General features: G+C 38.2%; 1 protein-coding gene across 19 annotated transcripts in view; it reads left to right on the top strand.

Annotated features, from left to right (window-relative positions):
* The window catches only part of EIF4G3 (eukaryotic translation initiation factor 4 gamma 3), a 314,690-nt gene that overhangs the window by 124,324 nt on the left and 170,198 nt on the right, over positions 1-20,168 (top strand). For 2 of the 19 annotated variants that reach the window (XM_019836330.3, XM_019836318.3), the window contains exon 1: positions 15,634-15,649. The exons of 16 other annotated variants lie outside the window; for them this stretch is intronic. The gene's annotated coding sequence lies outside the window, so the exon portion shown is untranslated. Of the gene's footprint in view, positions 1-15,630; positions 15,650-20,168 lie in introns of those variants that run through there. One more of the 19 variants, XM_045035238.1, reaches the window with a different exon arrangement.

The raw sequence follows: 20,168 nt of genomic DNA, 5'->3' as shown, positions 1-20,168 counted from the left end.
ATAATCATGGAGATCAGGTGTTCATAAACTATGGACTAGGGGCAAAAGCTGGCCCCTCTCCTGTTTTTGGTATATAAAGTTTTACTAGAACCCAACCGTAGTAATTTATTTATGAGTTTTGTTTTTGTGCTATAGCTGCAGAGTTGAATAGTTGCTAGAGATTGTATGGCCTGCAAAGCCTAAAATATTTACTGACTGGACCTTTGTAAAAAAAAAATTTGCCAACCTCTCACATAGATGAGCACACTTAAGCTCTAAAGATCAGCTGGTAAGAATTTGGGTTTTGTGGGTCGTATAGTCTTTTGCTTATTATTCTGCTCCCACTCTTTTCCCTTTCTTCTCTCCCCTTCTCTTCCGTCAGTCCCCTCATCACCCTTTTTCCTGGCTCCCCTCCTCCACCTTCTCCTTTTCTCTTTAAATATGTAGAAATCTTGTTTAGCTGTCCTTTCAAAAACATGCGCCAAGGCCATAGTTTGTCAATTTCTGATATAGCTAAATCACACAAATAGTAAAGTTGTTTTTATTTAAATCAATATAGCTTTACACATATATAAATTTTATATATATATGTATGTCAGCAGAAAAATAAATATATGGATGAGAAATTTTGGACATAGTTAATCATGAAAAAATGAGGGTATCAGTGACTTGAACATCATAAATATCAAACTTTAATAGTATGTAGGTAACTTTTTAGTGATTCAACTAAAATAGAAGATTTAAAAACCAACTGATTATTTATTTTTTTAATGTTTTTATTTATTTTTGAGACAGAGACAGAACATGAGCAGGGGAGGGGCAGAGAGAGGGGGAGACACAGAATCTGAAGCAGGCTCCAGGCTCCCAGCTGTCAGCACAGAGCCCGACACGGGGCTCGAACTCACAGAGTGTGAGATCATGACCTGAGCCAACGTCTCATGTTCAACCGACTGAGCCACCCAGGTGCCCCCTCCCCCCCAACTGATAATTTAAATGAAATAATTTTAAATTTTTTAAAACACCTTTTGTTAACTAAGGTCATGCTTTTTATTTTTATTTTCTCAAATACTTAAGGGGCATTTACAAAATTTGATCATGTTAGGCTAAGAGAAAAATGTTAAATTTAAATCATATTTACATCCTTTCCTGAATATGTGACAGAATTAGAGCTTAATAACAAAAGAATAACAAAATCTAAGTTATATGTTTAAGCTAAAACTCTGAATAATTATTTTAACATAATTGTTGTTTAAAACAATTTTTTTTTATGTTTGTTTATTTTTGAGAGACACAGTGTGAACTGGGGAGGAGCAGAGAGAAAGGGAGACACAGAATCCAAAGCAGGCTCCAAGCTCTGCGCTGTCAGCACAGAGCCTGATGCAGGGCTCAAACTCAGAACCCACGAGCTCATGACCTGAGCCAAAGTTGGACACTCAACTGACTGAGCCATCCAGCTCCCCCCCGCCCCCAATAATTATTGTTTTTTAAAAAAGTGTATCAGGGGGCTCCTGGGTGGCTCAATCGGTTGAGCATCCACCTTCACCTCAGTTCATGGTCTCATGGTTTGTGAGTTCAAGCCCTGCATCAGGCTTGCTGCTGTCAGTCCAGAGCCTGCTTTGGATCCTCTGTCCCCTCTCTCTTTGTCCCTCTCCCACTCCCACTCTCTCAAAAATAAAGAAACATTAAAAAAAAATTAAAAAGCCTATAAGAATTAGAATTTGTTTTAGTTGAACATAATTTTACACTTCGCATAATCTTAACATAATGTAGGAGTAGATAACAAAATCTGTTTATTTGGAAATTTTAAAATCTCTTGAATTAAAGATAAAACCAAAACAGAATGCTGTCTTTTGAAATGACAAATACCACTTTGTATAAGATTTTGTGAATCTTACTCATAAGCTTGATATGTTATTCAGAGGAAAATGTATAGCCTTAAAGGCATATAGAAGATAGAAAAATTGAAAATAAATGGGCATGCCTGGGTGGCTCAGTTAAGCGTTGGACTCTTGATTTCAGACCAGATTCCTGGGTTCGAGCCCTATGTCTGGCTCTGTGGCTCTGTGCTGATGGTGCGGAGCCTGCTTAGGTTTCTAGCTCTCTCCTCTCTCTGCCATTTCCCCACTTGTACTTTCTGTCTTTCTCTCAAAATAAATAAATTGAAAAAAAAAAAGAAAGAAAAATTAAACAAATGAACAAATGATCTGAGTCGAAGATTGCTATATTGTACTTTGGGGGACTGTAAGTTTTCTTTAATGCATACCTATTCTTAGTGTACTTCTTGTTATGATGGTGTTGATTGTAAATACAGCTATAAATTGCCATAGTGCATTATCTGTTTTAATACAGAACTTTTGTGTAGTAACTGCCTTTCCTTATAATTATTTCCAGCTTTGAATTGGCCACCTTTTATCTGCTGTCATTTAGAATATGCTTTTGAGTTTAACAAACTTGATAATGGGTTCAGAAAATGTGTGTGTGTGTGTGTGTGTGTGTGTGTGTGTGTGTGTGTGTGTGTGCGCGCGCGCGCGCGTGTGTGTTAGAGAGAGAGAGAGAGAGAGAGAGAGAATATGTTTGCATGTCACTAAGGATTAGTGATATTGAACATCTTTGCATGTGCTTATTGGCCATTTGTATATATTCTTTGGAGAAATGTCCATTCAAGTCCTTTGCCCATTTTTTAATTGTTTTGTGTTGTTGCTGTTGAGTTACAGGAGTTCTTTATATGTTCTAGATCTCACTTCCTTATCAGATATATGCAGTCCTCAATTGCCTTTTCATACTGTTGATAGTGCTCTTTGCACAGAAATTTTGAATTTCGATCAAGCCTAATTTATCTGTTTTTTCTCTTGTTGCCAGTGTCTTTGGTGCCATAATGAAGAAGCCGTTGGCAAACCAGTTATTTTGTTAAACTAAATGTAGACTATTGAATTTCGTAGTAACTTTAAAATTTTTACGTATATAGAGATTTTGTCCTTTGGTAAAACAGTAGCAGGTTTAGAGAAAAAGGTCTTGGGTTACCAAGAGGAAAGGTAGGTTTAGAAGGAATGATAGATACACTTACTAGTGTATGAGTAACAGGTGCCAATAACAACTTTATCGGAGTGAGAACAATCACTAAAAATCCAGCTGCTTGTGTTCAAAAAGACACAGAAGAATTCCAAGGCCTGTTAATAGAGTTCATAGAGTATATTAAGGTTCATGTTGGGAGTTAGGGAAGTTGGATACCGAAGTGATGACTCAGAAGCCAGCTGGCTTATTTACATAAGCATTTGGCAACTTTTAAGAAGGGAGGGAAGTGGCAGAAAAACTGGCAGCTAGCCAGTAGGCCAAGAAAATAAGTATCAGGAACCTAGATTATCTCTGCTTTTGAGAGTGATTATCTTTTAGCTTTTATAAAAGTGAAGTTAGGAAGATAGAAAACCAAAAGAGGAAAAAAAAAAAAGCCCCACGTTTGAAATGCATACTAGAAAAGGGGAATATAAAACTTTGTACAATTTGCAGAAAAGGTAAAAGTTTTTTAAAGCCGGTTATATATAAAAGGCATCCTTCTTTGAATCTTAGTTTGACTTACTCCAAAAGCCTTAAGAAATGCAGATTTCTTGAAGAGTGGCTGTTTCTAGAGGGTCTTTGAAAAAGACTGTCTTACACTAGAAGCTGTTGCAACAACAGGCTCTAAAAGTAGATCTAATGCTGTAGGAATCAGAATAAAAAATTCTCCCAAAATTTCAGTTCTTTTTTTTTTTTTTAAATGTTTATTTTTGAGTGAGAGCGCAAGAGAGACTGCATGCCTGCGTGTGTGATTGAGGGTGGGGTGAGAGATAGGATCTGAAGCTGGCTCGGTGCTGACAGCAGAGAGCCTGATGCAAGGCTCAAACTCTCGAACCACTCACTACATCATGACTTGAGCTGAAATCCAGAGTCAGACGCTTAACTGACTGAGCCACCCAGGTGCCCCCCAAATTTCAGTTCCTTAGCAGATACGGACAGTGGTAGGAAAGCCTGACTGTGGAAACATTTAGAAATAATTTTCACTAAAAGCTGTCCTTCCTAATATAGTTTGAATTATAACGGTATGAACTCGTATTTATTGTGTACTCCTCTTATCAGATTATTTGAAGATAGTATCTTGGTGATAGATTACTCTATAGGCTAGAGTTTTCAGAGCATTTCTTAATTCACTTTATTTATTTTATCATTACAAGAACACTATAAGATGGATGTGATCATTCCTGTTTTATGTGCTGGAAGAGTGGAGTGGGGAAAAATGAAATGGTTTGCTTCAGGTACCCTTAGGTAGCATTGGTAAGGGACCAGGTCAGTGTCCTCAGGTCCCAACTCTTGGCCTTCTTCCTTGTTTTCTCCTAATTCCCTTTAGTATTTTATTTTAGGTTTAGTTTAACAAACTGAGCTTTCATAAATACTTCGGGAATACAGCCACCACTTACAACTTTATTTTTATCAAATAGTAAAAACAGTCACCCAAACAACTTAAATTTGCTGCAAACGTGGGGCTTTAAAAAATTCAGCCACACAATATTTAAGCTTCTGATTCTTAAATGTAGAGCTGTACATCTAGATCTGGAATTCAAGAAGTTAGTGGTAGAGGTAGTCCTGAGAAGCAGCAGGACCTAGAGTGAAGATTCTGTCCAGTGTGACGAATGAAGAGAATCAGGACTCTGGCTAGAAATGTTTTAGATGAAAAAGTAGGAGAAGATATCAGAAACTAAATGAAGATGGGAGGAATGGAGGGAGAAAAGTAGTAGAGATGTAGAAAGTACAGGAAGTGTAACGAATAGCTGACACAGATGTTACAAGCACTGAGGCAGCAGTACACAGATTGTAGAATGCCTTTGCTGCCTGGGAACTCAGTGATATCTCCTGGATAGACCGGTGCTTTTAGCCCAGTAACCTGGGGGAGCTGGTACTGAGTTGTCATGCTGTATAGGGAAAAGCTGAACTTGGAACAGTACAGCTACTGTTGTGGGAAAGCAGGTAGCCCGTCAGATCTAGGTATATTGTGAAAGCCATTCTGTCATGAGTCCATCATTGTCTAGTGGAAGGTGACAAGCCATAGCATTTAAATGTTGATCTAAGTGTAAAGAATACAGAAATAGTGTTAAATTCAGACAGTGTTTTCTGTTGCACATAATGTCCCACTGCTCAGAACTGAGAAGAGTTATCAGTGGTTCTCATCCTGGCTGCCATTAGAACCTTCTGATGCCTGGGTCCCATTCTTCAGAGATTTGCATTTAATTGCTTGGGATGGGGCCCAGGTAATTGCAGTGTGAGACCAAAGCTGTGGAACAGGAAATACCCCTGCCTAAATGAGACTTCTTAGGTCTTCTTTGCTGGGAGCAGCTTTCAGTGAAAGGAACACTTTTAGATGACAGAAACATAATGAATTGGGCTATTTCTTAATTTAAGGATGGTGGCTTTGAGAAACCATTTCTATCTAGTGTCTACAGGAAACTGTTAATAACTTCATACTGGTAATATACTTTGCATCACAGTCTGTATTCAAATAGTTTTTACAGTATTGATAACGTATTCTGATTTATTTTGATGAGAGGGCAAAATTCTGTTCTGACAGGTGTTGTATAATTGACTCTTGTAATACAAGCAGAGTAAGAGCGCATTGGTTGCAGGTGCTTTTGGCTTCAGTACAATCGAATCTTCCTGGATTTAAAGCTGCAGTACAGTTGTTTTCAAATTTTAAATGACAAGACTCCTTGTCTTGTATAATTAGTACAGTCGTCTGAACCATAAGTAAGTCCTTAAATCTTTGGTGGATGAAAATAGCCCTAAATGAAGTTTTCCAGAGGTGTCACTTTGCGGCTGTTTGCGTGGTGCTTTAATTGGCTAAACAGACCAGCTTTTTCCTGACTGATACTGTTAACTTTTTTGTACAATTCAGCAAAAGTTTTCTTTTATAGGTACAAAACTAAGTAAAAAAGAGTCTGATATTCTGTTGTTGTATCTTTAGAGAGCTTGCTCTGAGGAAGGTTTATTTTGAGGAAGTGTCTGGGAATTTTTTCTTAATATTCCAGCTGTACTGTTGTCATGAATTAAATAATTAAGATTGGATTCCTAAACTGGAAAAGTCCTTGATCAGGATACCATGACAGGGATTTAGGGTTTTAAAAACCAGGTCAAGTAACCTATTGAATATAATATTCATTTCCTTTTCTGAGCAAGTGATTTCATTTTCTGGCCTGAATATTAAACATAATCAAATTATTACTTTTATAAATAAATGATTATTAATTAATAATAAATTATTAAATATTATTAAACATAATATTAAACAAATAAGCTTTTATATAGAGTCATGGTGGTTAGGTACAAAGATATACTGTCTCTGAGTAACTGATTTTATATGTTAAGGTGTTTAAAGAAATGTAATATGAGAAGTTAAGGGTCATTATTTTTTGCGCTGATTTTTTCAGTTTACAGAATATGATGTGAAATCAGTTTGTCAAAATCGTCTCTTGCTAGAGTTCTGTTTATTATGGTAAATACTTCTAGTATTTTGGTTAATAGGAATATTGGCAAGAAAGTGTAGCCGTTAGATGGATGTTGAATAATACAGAGTACACTTCAATGTGTGTAGGGTAATGCTCATTAAAGATCTATTTTTGAGGTAAGAAAGAGTGATTGGATCGTGTGAATGCAGAATGAGACATGTATTATGACTTAATGAACAGTTGAATTGCCTAAAACATTCATTTAAAAATGTCCAAAAGCCGCAATTAAGGAAGAGCAGTGTTTGTGGGAGATAGCATTTAAAATAGATTCCTTTAAATTTTCTAACAATCATGTGTCTGATGTTGAGAAGAGATTCCGTTCAGAGGTGATTACTCTCTGCTGGAGCATTTCTGAAGAGTCCTCGAGGATAGCCCACCAGTTGAACAGTGATCGAGTCCTAGCAAGATTTTCTCTATCAGTGGAACTTAAAAAAAGAGATTGATCCTGTTCTCTTCCCATATTTTTTTCTGAGGCAAGGAGCTCCACCCCCACATCCGCACCATAAACCACAGGAGCGAATTCTCAGTTTGCTGAGTGACCTGAGCTGAAGTTGGACACTCAAGTGAAGTTTTTTGTTTTAGTGTGTGTGCTGCCGAAGCGAGCACAAATGAAGTTTCTTTTTAAAAACACAGACCTGGTTATGAATCCCAGTTCTACCTCTTATTAATTATGATAACTTATGGGGTGCCTAGGTGGTTCAGTCAGTTAAGCGTCTGACTCTTGGTTTCAGGTCAGGTCATGATCTCACGGTTTGTGGGACTGAGCCCTGTGTCGTCAGGCTCTGTGCTGACAGTGTAGAGCCTGCTTGAGATTCTCTCTCCTCTCTCTCTGCCCCTGTGAATCCCTCCCCAGTAAATAGATAAACTTAAAAAAAATTATAAGAACTTGGATGTTAAACCTCCCTCCAAATGGAACTTCTTGGTTTTCCCAGGACTATACAAATTATGTTTATATTATATGTAGTCTGTTAAGTGTGTCACACGCAGCATTGTCTAAAACAAACAATGTATATAACTTTAATCTACAATGACTTTAGGGGCGGGGTGATTGAGTGGCTCAGTGTTAAGCTTCGACCTGGTTGACCTTGGCTCAGGTCGTATTCTCATGGTTCATGAGTTTGAGCCCCTTATCAGACTCTGTGCAGACAGTTCAGAGCCTGGGGCCTGCTTCAGATTCTGTGTCGTCCTCTCTCCCTGCATTCCCCCACTCATTTTCTGTCTGTCGGTCTCTCAAAATAAATATGCATTAAAAAAAATTTTTTTTAAAGACTTTAGGGGCTCCTGGGTAGCTCAGTAGGTTGAGTGTTGAACTCTTGTTTTCAGCTTAGGTCATGATCTCGTGGTTTGTGGGTTCAAGCCCCATGCTGGGCTCGGGGCTGGCCGTGTGGAGCCTGCTTGGGGTTCGTTCGTTCTCTCTCTCTCTCTCTCTCTCTCTCTCTCTCTCTCTCTCTCTGCCCCTCCCCCGCTCGTGCTGTCTCTCAAAATAAATAAAAATTTTAAAAGTAATTTAAAAAAAGACTTTATTCCTATGAAGAATTGCTAACCATTTTCTGAGCTTTCAGTGAGTCGTAATTACTCATACAGATCATGGTAACAAATATAATAATGAAAATGTTTGAAATACTGTAATATCAAAAAGTGACACAGAGACACAAAGTGAGCATAAGCACTGTTAGACTTGCTTGATGCACACTGCCACAAACCTTCTGTTTACAAAAAAAAAGCAGTATTTGCCAAGTTCAGTAATGTGAAGGGCAATAAAACAAAGTGTGCCTGCCCCACAACACAGGCTGGTGTGAGAGTTCAGTTGAATGATGAACGCAGAGCCCCTGAAATCCCAGTAAGTGTACATTGGCATCTCCTATGCTACGATAGTTTTGGAGTATTTAACGTTGTTTTTTAAATTTGTTTTTATTTACCCACTCTTGTGGGGTTTTTTTTTTAACGTTTTTATTTAAATTCCAGTTAGTTAACATATAGTGTTTTATTAGTTTCAGGTGTACAATATAGGGATTTAATACTTCCATATATCACCTGGTATATATGACATCGTGTGCTGTCCTTCATCCCCATCACCTGTTTCTCCCATCCCCCCCCCCCCGCCTCTGGGAACCATCTGGGACTTTTTCTTTAAAAAAAAAATTTTTTTTTTAACGTTTATTTATTTTTGGGACAGAGAGAGACAGAGCATGAACGGGGGAGGGGCAGAGAGAGAGGGAGACACAGAATCAGAAACAGGCTCCAGGCTCTGAGCCATCAGCCCAGAGCCTGACGCGGGGCTCGAACTCACGGACCGTGAGATCGTGACCTGGCTGAAGTCGGACGCTTAACCGACTGCGCCACCCAGGCGCCCCTCTAAACCCTTTAGTATCATCTCATAACTGTTCATCAGTGCTGAAAATCAGTCCTTGCTACATAGGCACTTATATCATTAAATATTGTTGTCTTATATTGTAAAAGAGTTTATTAGTTTGACTATTTTTTATTTGACTATATTATTTATTTCCCCTGCAGAATTGTTTAAAAAAAACAAACACAACTTACACCTCAGGCAAAGCTGATATTTAAAGTGGTTTAGAAATCCCAGGGTAACTCCTCAGAACGCCATGGTGATGACCTTGATATTACCTACAAACATAGTGAGGTTCATCTGTGAACTTTTCCAGAAATCATTTAGCAGTGTTAACTGTCAGGCAAACATTACAGTACAGGAAAAGGAAAAATTCTGTCCTAGTAGCACATCTGTTTTTTGCTTTGAGAAGCAATCCTCTTTGCATTATGATGTTTGGGAAAAAGTCCAAGTGCACAGTTCTGGTTTATGCGTGCTCTGTTTTATTTTGTGAAGTGTATTATGGCCTCTCACTGGTTCTTTACGGTCTTCTCTTTCTGCTGTTCGTTCAGTGGTCTGTAGAATCCTTAGCAAAAGAAATTAAAAGTGGTATCTGATCTATTGTTCAGTCTTTTATTAGAATTAACTCTTTTATAGGGTTCGAGATGAAAAAATTTGAAAATCATACCTGAAATGATGACATGGCATTTCTGTAAAGTTTATCTGTTTTCTCCCTTATTGTAAATCAGTATCATAAAACATCTATTGTAACAGATGAAATGTTTTCCTAACTACATCAACATCAAGGCAAGAATTGTTTTACCTCAAGACAGGAATGGGAGAAGTGGGGTGGGGGTGCCTGGGTGGCTCAGTCAGTTAAGCGTCCCACTCTTGATTTTGGCTCAGGTCATGATCTCACAGTTTGTGGGTTTGAGCTCCTCATTGGATTCTGCCCCGACAGTGTGGTGCCTCCTTGGGATTCTCTCTCTCTCTCGCTCTCTCTCTCTCTCTCTGCCCCTCCTCCGCTCATGAGCTTTCTCTCTCTCTCTCTTTCTCTCTCTCTCTCTCTCTCTCTCAAAATAAATAAACTTTAAAAAAAAGTGGTGTAGAGGAGAGATGATACACTATTTATTAGTATTTGGGAAGATTAGTTGTATATATACTGTTTTCGCCAAAGGTTCATTCAGATTTATCCCAAGTCATCTATTAGAGCCATCCTTTGGATTTAGACAGACTTTGATTTATAACATATGTATTTTTTTAATGCTTATTTATTTTTGAGAGAGTGCGAGCAGGGAAGATCTTTGCATGACTCTATTATCTTCCTGATTTTTATGAGAATGAAAAATTGGAGGAAATTAAATTTTTTACAGGACAATGCCTGTGCCCAGTGTTATGGCTATAAGACAATGTTAGAGGTGACTTAAGATACAGGAGTCCATATAGCTTATTGTGGTAAATAGGATCTATGTGGTTTGAGTTCTCTTTGAAACTTTTTTTTTTTTTAACATTTATTTTGAGAGAGGGAGAGAGAAAGAGAGACAGAGTATGAGTGAGGTAGGGGCAGAGAGAGAGGGAGACACAAATTGAAACAGGCACCAGGCTCTGAGCTCTCCATATAGAGCCCGACAAGGGGCTTGAACTCACATACAGGGAGATCATGACCTGAGCTGTTGTGGGACACTTAACCAACTGAGCCACTCAAGAGCCCCTCTTGAAAGCTTTTTTAATGTTTATTATGTGTTTTGAGAGAGGGAGGGAGAGGGAGAGGGAGAGAGAGAGGGAGAGCGAGAGGGAGGGAGGGAGGGAGGGAGAGAGAGAGAGAGAGAGAGAGAGAGAGAATGAATTCCAAGAAGGCTTCATGCTGTTAGCGTGGATCCCATCTGGGGGCTCAAACTCAGAAACCATGAGATCATGACCTGAGCCAAACTCAAGAGTTGAACATTTAATCAACTGAGCCACCCAGGTCCCTTCTTTTTTAAACATTTTTCTTTTTTTTAAGTTTATTTATTTATTTTGAGAGAGTGTGGGTGAGCAGGGGAGGGGTAGAAAGAGAGGGAGAGGGAGAGGGAGAATCCCAGGCAGGCTCTGGGTGGTCGGTGTGCAAAGCCCAATGTGGGGCTCACTCTTGTAACTGTGAGATCATGACCAGAGGCAAAATCAAGAGTTGGACGCTTCACCGACTGAGCCACCCAGGTGCTCCTAAACCTTTTTAAAAGCTGTTTTATTGACTATATGGCCTTCTACTTACCAGAGTTTACTATTAAGATGATGTGGTTGAGTAAATAGCAAAATTTTCTTAGTAAGCCATTCTTCCCACAAATATATGGATGCCAGATATTTGCATAGTTCATACCGTGTGCTAGGCACAAATGGTTGTTTTTGGAAAAGGTCATCTTACAAAGTTAAAGCAAGATATTTTCCTTACAAACTTCCAACTCTGTATTTAAGCCACTTATTTCTGAGATGATTAAATATGCCAAGGTTTATGTGACTTAAATATTCCAAAATTTACATGACTATTCTTTAAGGTCCAGAATAGGCCTAGAATCAGGAAGCTTGCTGTCTACTATTTATTTGCTTATCTGCTTATAATTTTATTCCATAGCAGAGTGCCTGTAGAGTCTCTGCTAGTGAACCTGCTGGGAATGTCCTGTTATCAGGTTTCTTCCTTACCACCCTTTCCTTGAATTCTCACCCTCCCTCTGTCTCCTTACTCTCTGAAATTTAGGTAACTTACTTTCCTAGGAATCCTTCAAGTGGATCTTACTTGTTTTCTTACATTCTTCATATTTTGGGAGGCAGGCTTAATGAGCACTGTTCTGACCCTTCACTACTCTCTCTGGGTCCTTGCCCTTGACATGTGCAGTAAATGCATATACTGCTCTCTTATTGATATCACCCCTAATTGTGCTAGGCAGATTTCCCCATTTGAGGATTTTAGCATTTGGTTCAGAATTTACTTGTCCACTTTGCTTTCTGCCATCTACCTTGAAGACTTCTAGAATTCATTTTTGGCCTTTACAACCATTGCTGTGGACTCTTGGATTCAGCCTCCCTTTTTTCACTTCCTCAGAGCAACCATATGTGGATACATATAGAACAACCCATATGAAAAAGTCTGGACCTGCATGGTCCAATATGATAGCCACTAGAGCCACCTGGGGCTTTTGAGCACAGGAAACAGCTAGTGCAAATTGAGAAGTGCTAGAAATTATAAAATAAACCAAATGTCTCAGTTTTTATAATGCATACAGGTTGAAATTATGGGTATATTTGGTTAAATAACATATTACTAAGATTAATTTTGCCAGTTTATTTGTACTTTTTCTAATGTGGCTACCAGAAAATTTTAAATTACTCATATGGATTGTATTTCTGTTGAAGAGGACCAGTCTAGATCTGGTCTGTGCCTAGAATTTTTCTGGTTCTAAGTTTTTGAAAATCTTAAATTTCTCTGAGCATAGCCTTCATCTTCTGCCTTTCCCTGTTCAGTTTTATTTGCCACCTACAACCCTTAAATTCTGTAATCCCTTTTGATTCTGTGTGACAAGCCCATTCCAGCTTTTACATTCCTTTTGTTTAGTCTTGATCCTATCATTAATCATTAATCCCTAGGTCCCTTTCTTTTCTTAGTTTCTTTTTTTTGCCAATCCCCATCCCTGAGTCAACCTAACCTATCAAGTGTTTTCCTCTATTTTGGCCCCCAGGATGTAGGGTTCTGCTGTAGAAATTCAAATACCTGTGTTGATGGAATTTATAAAAAATTTATATTAGTACAGCTGGACTAACCTAGACTAAGGTGTCAGTTAGCCGATCTGTAATCCTTTACTCATCCCTAACTGACTTGCAGTTCTATCCGGCACTGTGCATTTATCCGCACTTTGCCGCCAACATCCGGAATAGTACATATGTGCCGTGTAGCTCCAGACGTTATGTGTTGTGGAAGCCCAGCCTCACCATTTCTAATCCTTCTGCTTACTTTTGTTTAAGTCCCTACTGTTTGAAAAATTATTATGAAATACATAATCTTATAAGAGAGTTAATATAACATGTTCAGTTTGAAAGTACAATAAGAAAATAACTGACCACCACTTACCTGAAGAAGTCAATTACCAGTATGCTTGAAGCTCTCATGTACTTCTCCTTTCTCCCTACAGGTAACCATTATTCTGAATTTTATTGTAATTGATATTTGTTTCACCACTTGTGTTTGTTTCCTTATACTTCATGGGTGTCTGCAGAATGAAGTTCACATTCTGATTTAGCCATTTATATATGTGACCTTGGTCAAGTTACTTTATTTCCTCTGAACCTCTTTTCCTTTTTCCTCTTCTTCTTTTTTAAAAAAAATTTTAATGTTTATTCATTTTTGAGAGATGGAAAGAGACAGAACCTGAGTGGGGGAGGGGCAGAGAGCGAGGGAGACACAGAAACCGAAGCAGGCTCCAGGCTCTGAGCTGTCAGCACAGAGCCCGATGTGGGGCTTGAACTGTCAAACTGGAAGATCATGACCTGAGCTGAAGTCTGACACTTAACCAGCTGAGACCCGCAGGTGCCCCCCCCCCCCCACCTTTTTTTGGTCAACTCTACCCTCAGTATGGGGTTGGAACTCACAACCCTACTATAGTCACCTGCTGAGCCATCCAGGTACCCCTTTTCTTATTTTTACAATCATTTACTTCATAGAGGTTGTGTATAATTAGTTAGATATGTGCCTGGTAGTAAATAGACTCTCAGTAAAGGGAGCAGAGGTCCCACCTTTTCAGAAGCTCTATCTTTTTAGTTCCTCTTTCAAGTATGTTTATTTCAAGTTGTTTTCTGTTATTTGGTCTTGTATTATCCTAGGTGATCTCATCCCCTCTGTTTGCAAGGACTGTTTGTTGGTTTTATTCTGCTGATTCCTAGATCCCTCTCTGTAGATGACTTTGCTCTGTATGTGTCTAATTGCTTTCTATGCATTTGTACCTGAGGGTTTCTTCAACAGTTAAAACTCAACATAATACAATTGAATTTCATCATTTTTTCTTTCTTTTTTTTTTTTTTTAATTTTTTTCAACATTTATTTATTTTTGGGACAGAGAGAGACAGAGCATGAACGGGGGAGGGGCAGAGAGAGGGAGACACAGAATCGGAAACAGGCTCCAGGCTCTGAGCCATCAGCCCAGAGCCCGACGCGGGGCTCGAACTCACGGACCGCGAGATCGTGACCTGGCTGAAGTCGGACGCTTAACCGACTGCGCCACCCAGGCGCCCCTAATTTCATCATTTTTTCATCGAAAGAGGGAGGAAACAGCTAATGAAAAGAAAGACATTAAGTGAAAATAACCTTGGTGTGTTTGAGGGAAATAAATATGGACGGTGTGCCTCGAGAGTAAGGGGATATGAGGTGAGGTCTGAGGGGTCGCCTGGGACCCAATCATTTTTGGCTTTATAAGCATCCTTAGCTACCCATCCTCAAATCTTAGAATGTCAACTTCCTTACCTCTTATATCTAGTTGCTGAAAGTCATGCTATTTCAGTGTACTAATTATCTCTCAAATCTGCCTCCTTTGTCTTGATTCCTTGTGCGAGGCCAGATTCTTAATCATCGTGTACGTAGGTAGACTCTTGCAGTAGTTTTGTATCTCTGACGCAGATCTCTTCTCCAGGACTCGTTACTGTTGCAATCATTCTTTTTATTTAACAGATCCAATGATACCGCTCCTGGGGTTCCTTTCAAGGTAAAATCCTTACTTATCTTGACACATCTTTTCAGTCTGGCCCAATCTAATTCTGTGGCTTCCTGCCTCACCTGCCACTATGCTCTGGCATTACTGACCTGTTTCAGGGTTCAGCAGATAAGCCCTGCTTTCCCAAGACTTCATGCTTGTGTTTTACTCATTGTTTTGCCTCCGCATGGTACCCCTTTTCCTCCTGTGGCTGATTGCCCTCACCCATTCATCCACTGTGGAACTGTTACCTGTGAAGGCTCTCTGGAATCTTCTCCAGGGAAGGAATTAATGTTTTTGCTTTGCTTCTTGACCTGGTATTCACACGCCTTATAACGTTTTCTATATTCTCTTACAATTGAGTTAGGTAACTTATAAACTCCTTGAGTATAGGAACCATGTCTTCTTTACCTTTATTTCTGGGATTCCAGTTGATGCTGAATAAAAAATTGTCAAATTGCTACATTTTAAATTATGTATGGTTTGAGGGTTTATTTATTTCATTCCAATTTGAGTGAAATGCTTTTGTGTGTTTAATGGTTTCCATTGATGGGACTACTAATTAGAATCGGCAGAGGAAAGAAAATCTGAAGTAGTTTTGCCCTTGAGGCCTTGTTATTTTTAAGAAGAGTCAAGAACTTAGAATACTTCATTTAAGGATGCTTCCAAAAGAAAACCTAAGGTACGTGTTGGCAAGTTCAACATAAGCACAAGCTATACGGATTGTGCAGTGTTCGTTGCCTTCTCCCCCCGGTCTCCTAGAGAGACATGTTTTTCTCCAAAATAGCCCTGACCTAATTGATTTGAAGCTTGCTAGCCTAATTAGCCTCCTGTTTTTGCCTGTCTTTGTTTTTGTATTGTCAGGAGCACTTGGTGTATTGGTTGCGGTGGAGATAGGACCATGTGATTCCTAAAATGAGCTTTATCGTATCAGGGAACTGTAACTTATTAGTGGGAATGGGAGAAGACACCAAGTGTTGTGGTAAGACAGAAACTTCCATGGAGTTCCTGGGAGCAGGAAGATTATTGGTGGGTGACTCAGCTGTTTTCTACGCCTGTCTCATGTGACTGAGAGTGCATGACGTCTGTTTATTCTCGGCAGAGTAAGTATGAGAGGAGTCACATTACACAGCAGGCACAATGTTTACTTAACCAGCTCTGTGATGATCTAAAAATAGCTTATGGGGATTTTTGTTTTCTTACTGCATTTGGCATCATAAGACAGAAAAATCATAATGCAGACCCAATGGCAAGGGCTTTTTCTTATAGATAATTTTGAATAAATTGTTGGCCAGTGCTGTTTCAGTTCTTTCAATGAAAGATGAATGCTTTGGTATAAAGCTTAAATAAAAGGTTAGGAAAATAAGAAAGCCTTCTGATTATCCATAAAATAATTCTGCACAATTGCATTTGAGCTTATATTCTGGACAGATGGACAGTTTCTGTGCCTCAGGTATCTATGTGCTAGCGTTTTACACAGGAACTTTTTTTCCTTTTTGTGAGGTTATAGCAAGTATCTTTTTCAGATGGACATGTTAGTGTGGTATATATTTGCTGGATTTTATGTTAATATTAAATTATGATGGTAATTCTTTTCACCTTGATTTGCCTGTTTTACTCACTCTGTATTCAAGATTTGTGCCATCACATACTGTAATTGGGGTGTTCAGTGTGTCAGTGTTGTTGTTATTGCCCCGTGTACCTATTTACATGCTTGGCTCTCAAGGAGAAAGCACTTGGAAGTCTCAGTGTATCTAATCATCATCATCTGTTCATTTGTCTGGGAAGCAGTGAGTCACTGTGATTTATTCGTTTTGACATCTGAGTGTTCTTGCTCTTGGAGGTACATCATTTGTGCAGCATATGAACTTGTATCTCTGAGGTTATTTCCAAAGGGAAAAGAAACTGGATTCATGAAGAAGAAATAAATGCCACGTTTCTATGTACAATAATGTTTAAGTGAGTGGGGATATTTGATTGGTCTAGGAGCCTGTAAAATTACATTACTTAACGATGCTTGATGCTCTATATAAAGTGGGAAATACATACATAACCTTTTTATGGTTGATGAAAAAATGACTGGAGTATTCAGCAATTATTGCACTTTCTGTGTTTCAAAAAAAATACTAAGTAAACATGGGAGGATTTAAGTTTTTATTTTCAGTATTACACTGTTAGAATACTTAGTAGGATTTCTATTTTGGCATCTCTTTACTTGGTACAATCACTAGAAATTTAATATGCCTGGTATGGCATAATAGAATAGATAGCCTCTAATTTATGGCATGTAAATTAGGCCTGACTTGAACACCATTGGAAGGTAATTCCAGCAGTTTCACTGGCCATATGTGTGTGATCCCATACCTGCCCTCATCCCAATAGATAAATAACAAGTTGGTCGTTTCTCAGTGGGCTTGAACACCTAAGGACCAGCCATGATGCTTGGGCATGTTCTGAAGAACAAATAAGAAAATGATTTCAAGTGAGCTCAGCTATTTCACAGGAGATAAATTCAGATTTAGGGAACGAGAAAGTAGTTTTCTAGTTCCTGTCATATTGGCAGTTGCAATAGATACTTCACAGAACCTGATTGCCGTGCAGACACAATGTTTGCCTCTGTAGTGGAGGAATTATTTCTGTTTCCTTTAGTCACTTGTAGTGTTTCTCAATGTCCAGGGACATGGGGCTGTTTTTATTTTCTAATAATACCTCTCGCTTTGGGAGGTAGGAAGATCTGTATTTTGGTTTGGTCTGATTCTCCTTGTTACTCTCCTTCCTTGGAAATAAAAGGTAAGAATTTGGGTTTTTTTCCTTCACTGAAACAGAGGAAAGGCATTGTGTCTTGTTTTGTTACAAAAAGTTTTTTTTAAATGTTTATTTATTTTTGAGAGAGAGAGTGCAAGCAGGTGAGGGGCAGAGAGGGGGAGACACAGAATCCGAAGCAGGCGCCAGACTCTGAGCTTGCAGCACAGAGCCCGATGCGGGGCTCGAACTCACGGACTATGAAATCATGACCTGAGCCAAAGTCGGATGCTCAACCTACTGGGCCACCCAGGGGCCCCTGTTTTTTCTTTTTCTAGTTAAAGTTAACTTGTTGATTTGAGATCTTTTTTATTTTTTTTTTGTTATGTAAACAGGTAAATAAATTTCTTTCAGTGCCGTTTTTGTTGTATTCTGTTTTGATATGTTGTCTTTTTCATTTGTTTTAAGATATTTTCTAATTTCCTTTGTGATTTTTTTCTTTGACCCATTGGTTGTTGGAGAGTGTGCTGTTTAATTTTCATATCTTTGTGTATTTTCCATCTGCTATTGATTTCCAGTTTTATTCCACTGTAATCTGGAAAAATAGTTTTCAGAATTCATGGAGACTTGTTTTGTGGCCAAACTTATGGTTTGTCTTGGAGAATGTTCCATGTGTACTTCAGAAGAATATTTATTCTGCTATTGTTGGATGGTGCGTTTTGTATGTCTTCTAGGTCCAGTTGGTTTGTAAAAGTAAGTCCTGTATTCCTTATTGATCTTCTGTCTGCTTGTTCTGTCAGTTATTGAAAATGGGGTGTTAAAATCTCCTATTACAGAACTATTTCTCCCTTTAATTCTGTCACTAGTTGCTTCATTAATTTAGGAGTTATGATATACTTGTGCATGTGTGTTTATAAATGTTATATCTTGGCATTTCCTCATTATAATGTTCTTTATGTCTTATAACAATTTTTCAAATTTTCTAAAAATTTTAACTTCAGTAGAGGTAACATACAATGTTCTATTAATTTCAAGTGTACAATATAGTGATTCAACACTTCCATACATCACCTGGTGCTCATCACAACCTGTAACAATTTTTGAATTAAAGTGTATTTTGTATGATATTAGTGTAGCCACATCTGCTCTCATTTGGTTATTACTTGCATGGAATAGTTTTTCCTCTTTTCACTTTCAATCTGTATGTGTTCTTAGGTCTAAAGGGAATCTTCTATAGACGGAGGAGGGGCAGAGAGAGATCGAGAGATCCTAAGCCGGCTCCATGCTGACAGCAGAGAGCCAATGTGGGCTCAAAATCACAAACCACAATATGGTTAGCCAACTGAGCCACCAAGGTCCCCCCCAAACCTGTCTTCTGATTGAAGAGTTTAATCCACTTATATTTAAAGTAATTACTGGTAGGAGAAGAATCACATTGCCATTTTGTTTGGTTGGTTGGTTGGTTGGTTTTGTTTTTAAGATTATATTTTTAGGTAATTTCTATACCCAGCATGGGGCTTGAATTTACAACCCTGGGATCAAGAGTGGTATGCTCTACAGCTGAGCCAGCCAGGCGCCCCATTTAAAATTTTCTTTATGACATAACTCTTATTATTTTTTCAAATCATTTTCCCCTTGCTGTCTTTCTAGTTGAGTTTTTGTAGTGTCATGTTTTGATTCCCTTCTCATTTCCTTCTTGTGTAAATTCTGTAGATATTTTCTCTCTGATTACCATGGAAATTATACGTAACATCTTAGGTTACAGCAATCTATTTTAAACCGATACAACTTAACTTACAAACAAATTACAAATATTCTACTTCTTTACACCTCTGCCTCCTCCCGTTTTTCTGTTATTGGTGACACAGATAACATCTTTCTATATTGTGTATCCATTAACAGATTTATAATTAGTTTTATGCTTTTGTGTTTTAAATCTTATAAAGTAATATACAGTTATGAGGCAGAAGAACAATAATATAGGTATTTATTTTTGCCCGTGAATTTAACTTTACTAGAGAACTCTATTTTTTCCTGTGGCTTCCAGTTACTGCCTAGTATTTCTTTTGTTTCCACTTTAAGGACTCCCTTTAACATTTCTTGTGGGACAAGTCTTGTAATGAACTTTCCCAGCTTTTGTTCATCTGTAAATTTCTCTTATTTTTGAAGGACATTTTTGAGGGACGTAGAATTTTCATCTGGTAGGTTTTTTCTTTCAACGGTTTCATTATATAATGTGTCTCATTTGGAGTTTATTGAGCTTCCTGTATTTTTATGTCCTTGTCTTTCTTTGCATTTAGGGTATTTTCAGCCATTATTTTTTCAAATATGGTTTCTGCCCGTTTCACTTTTCTCCCTATTGATTTTTTTCAATAGGTTCCTTAGGTTCTCTTTACTTTTCTCCTCCTCTTCCTCCTCCCTGCCCCCTCACCCTTCCCACACTTAGTAATTTCAAAGGTCCTCTGTTCAAGGTCACTGATTCTTTATTCTGCCTATTTAAGTCTGCTATTGAATCCCTTTAATGAATTTTAAAAATTCAGTTATTGGGTTTTTCTACCCCAGATTGTGATTCTTTTTTACAATTTCTCTTTGTTGATGCTCTCATTTTGTTTATGTATTGTTTTCCTGGTTTTCTTAGGTCTCTGTGTTTTCCTTCATTCTATTGAGCCTATTCAAGACTGGTTTTGTTTTTGTTTTTTTTGGGTTTTTTTTTTGTTTTTTTGTTTTTTTTTTTTTCCAAGACTGTTTTAAGTAACTCCAAAGTCTATGTTTCTTTAAGGTTGGTTTCTAGAGATTTATTCATTTGAATGCGCAGTATTCCCCTGTTTATGTGTATGCCTTATAAATTGAACATTTGTAAAACGGCCACACCTCCTAGTA

The sequence above is a fragment of the Felis catus genome, chromosome C1 (genome assembly GCF_018350175.1).
Source record: "Felis catus isolate Fca126 chromosome C1, F.catus_Fca126_mat1.0, whole genome shotgun sequence".
Classification (NCBI taxonomy): Eukaryota; Metazoa; Chordata; class Mammalia; order Carnivora; family Felidae; genus Felis; species Felis catus.
Note: the sequence above shows the minus strand (reverse complement) of the source record. Positions and strands in the feature narration are given on the sequence as shown.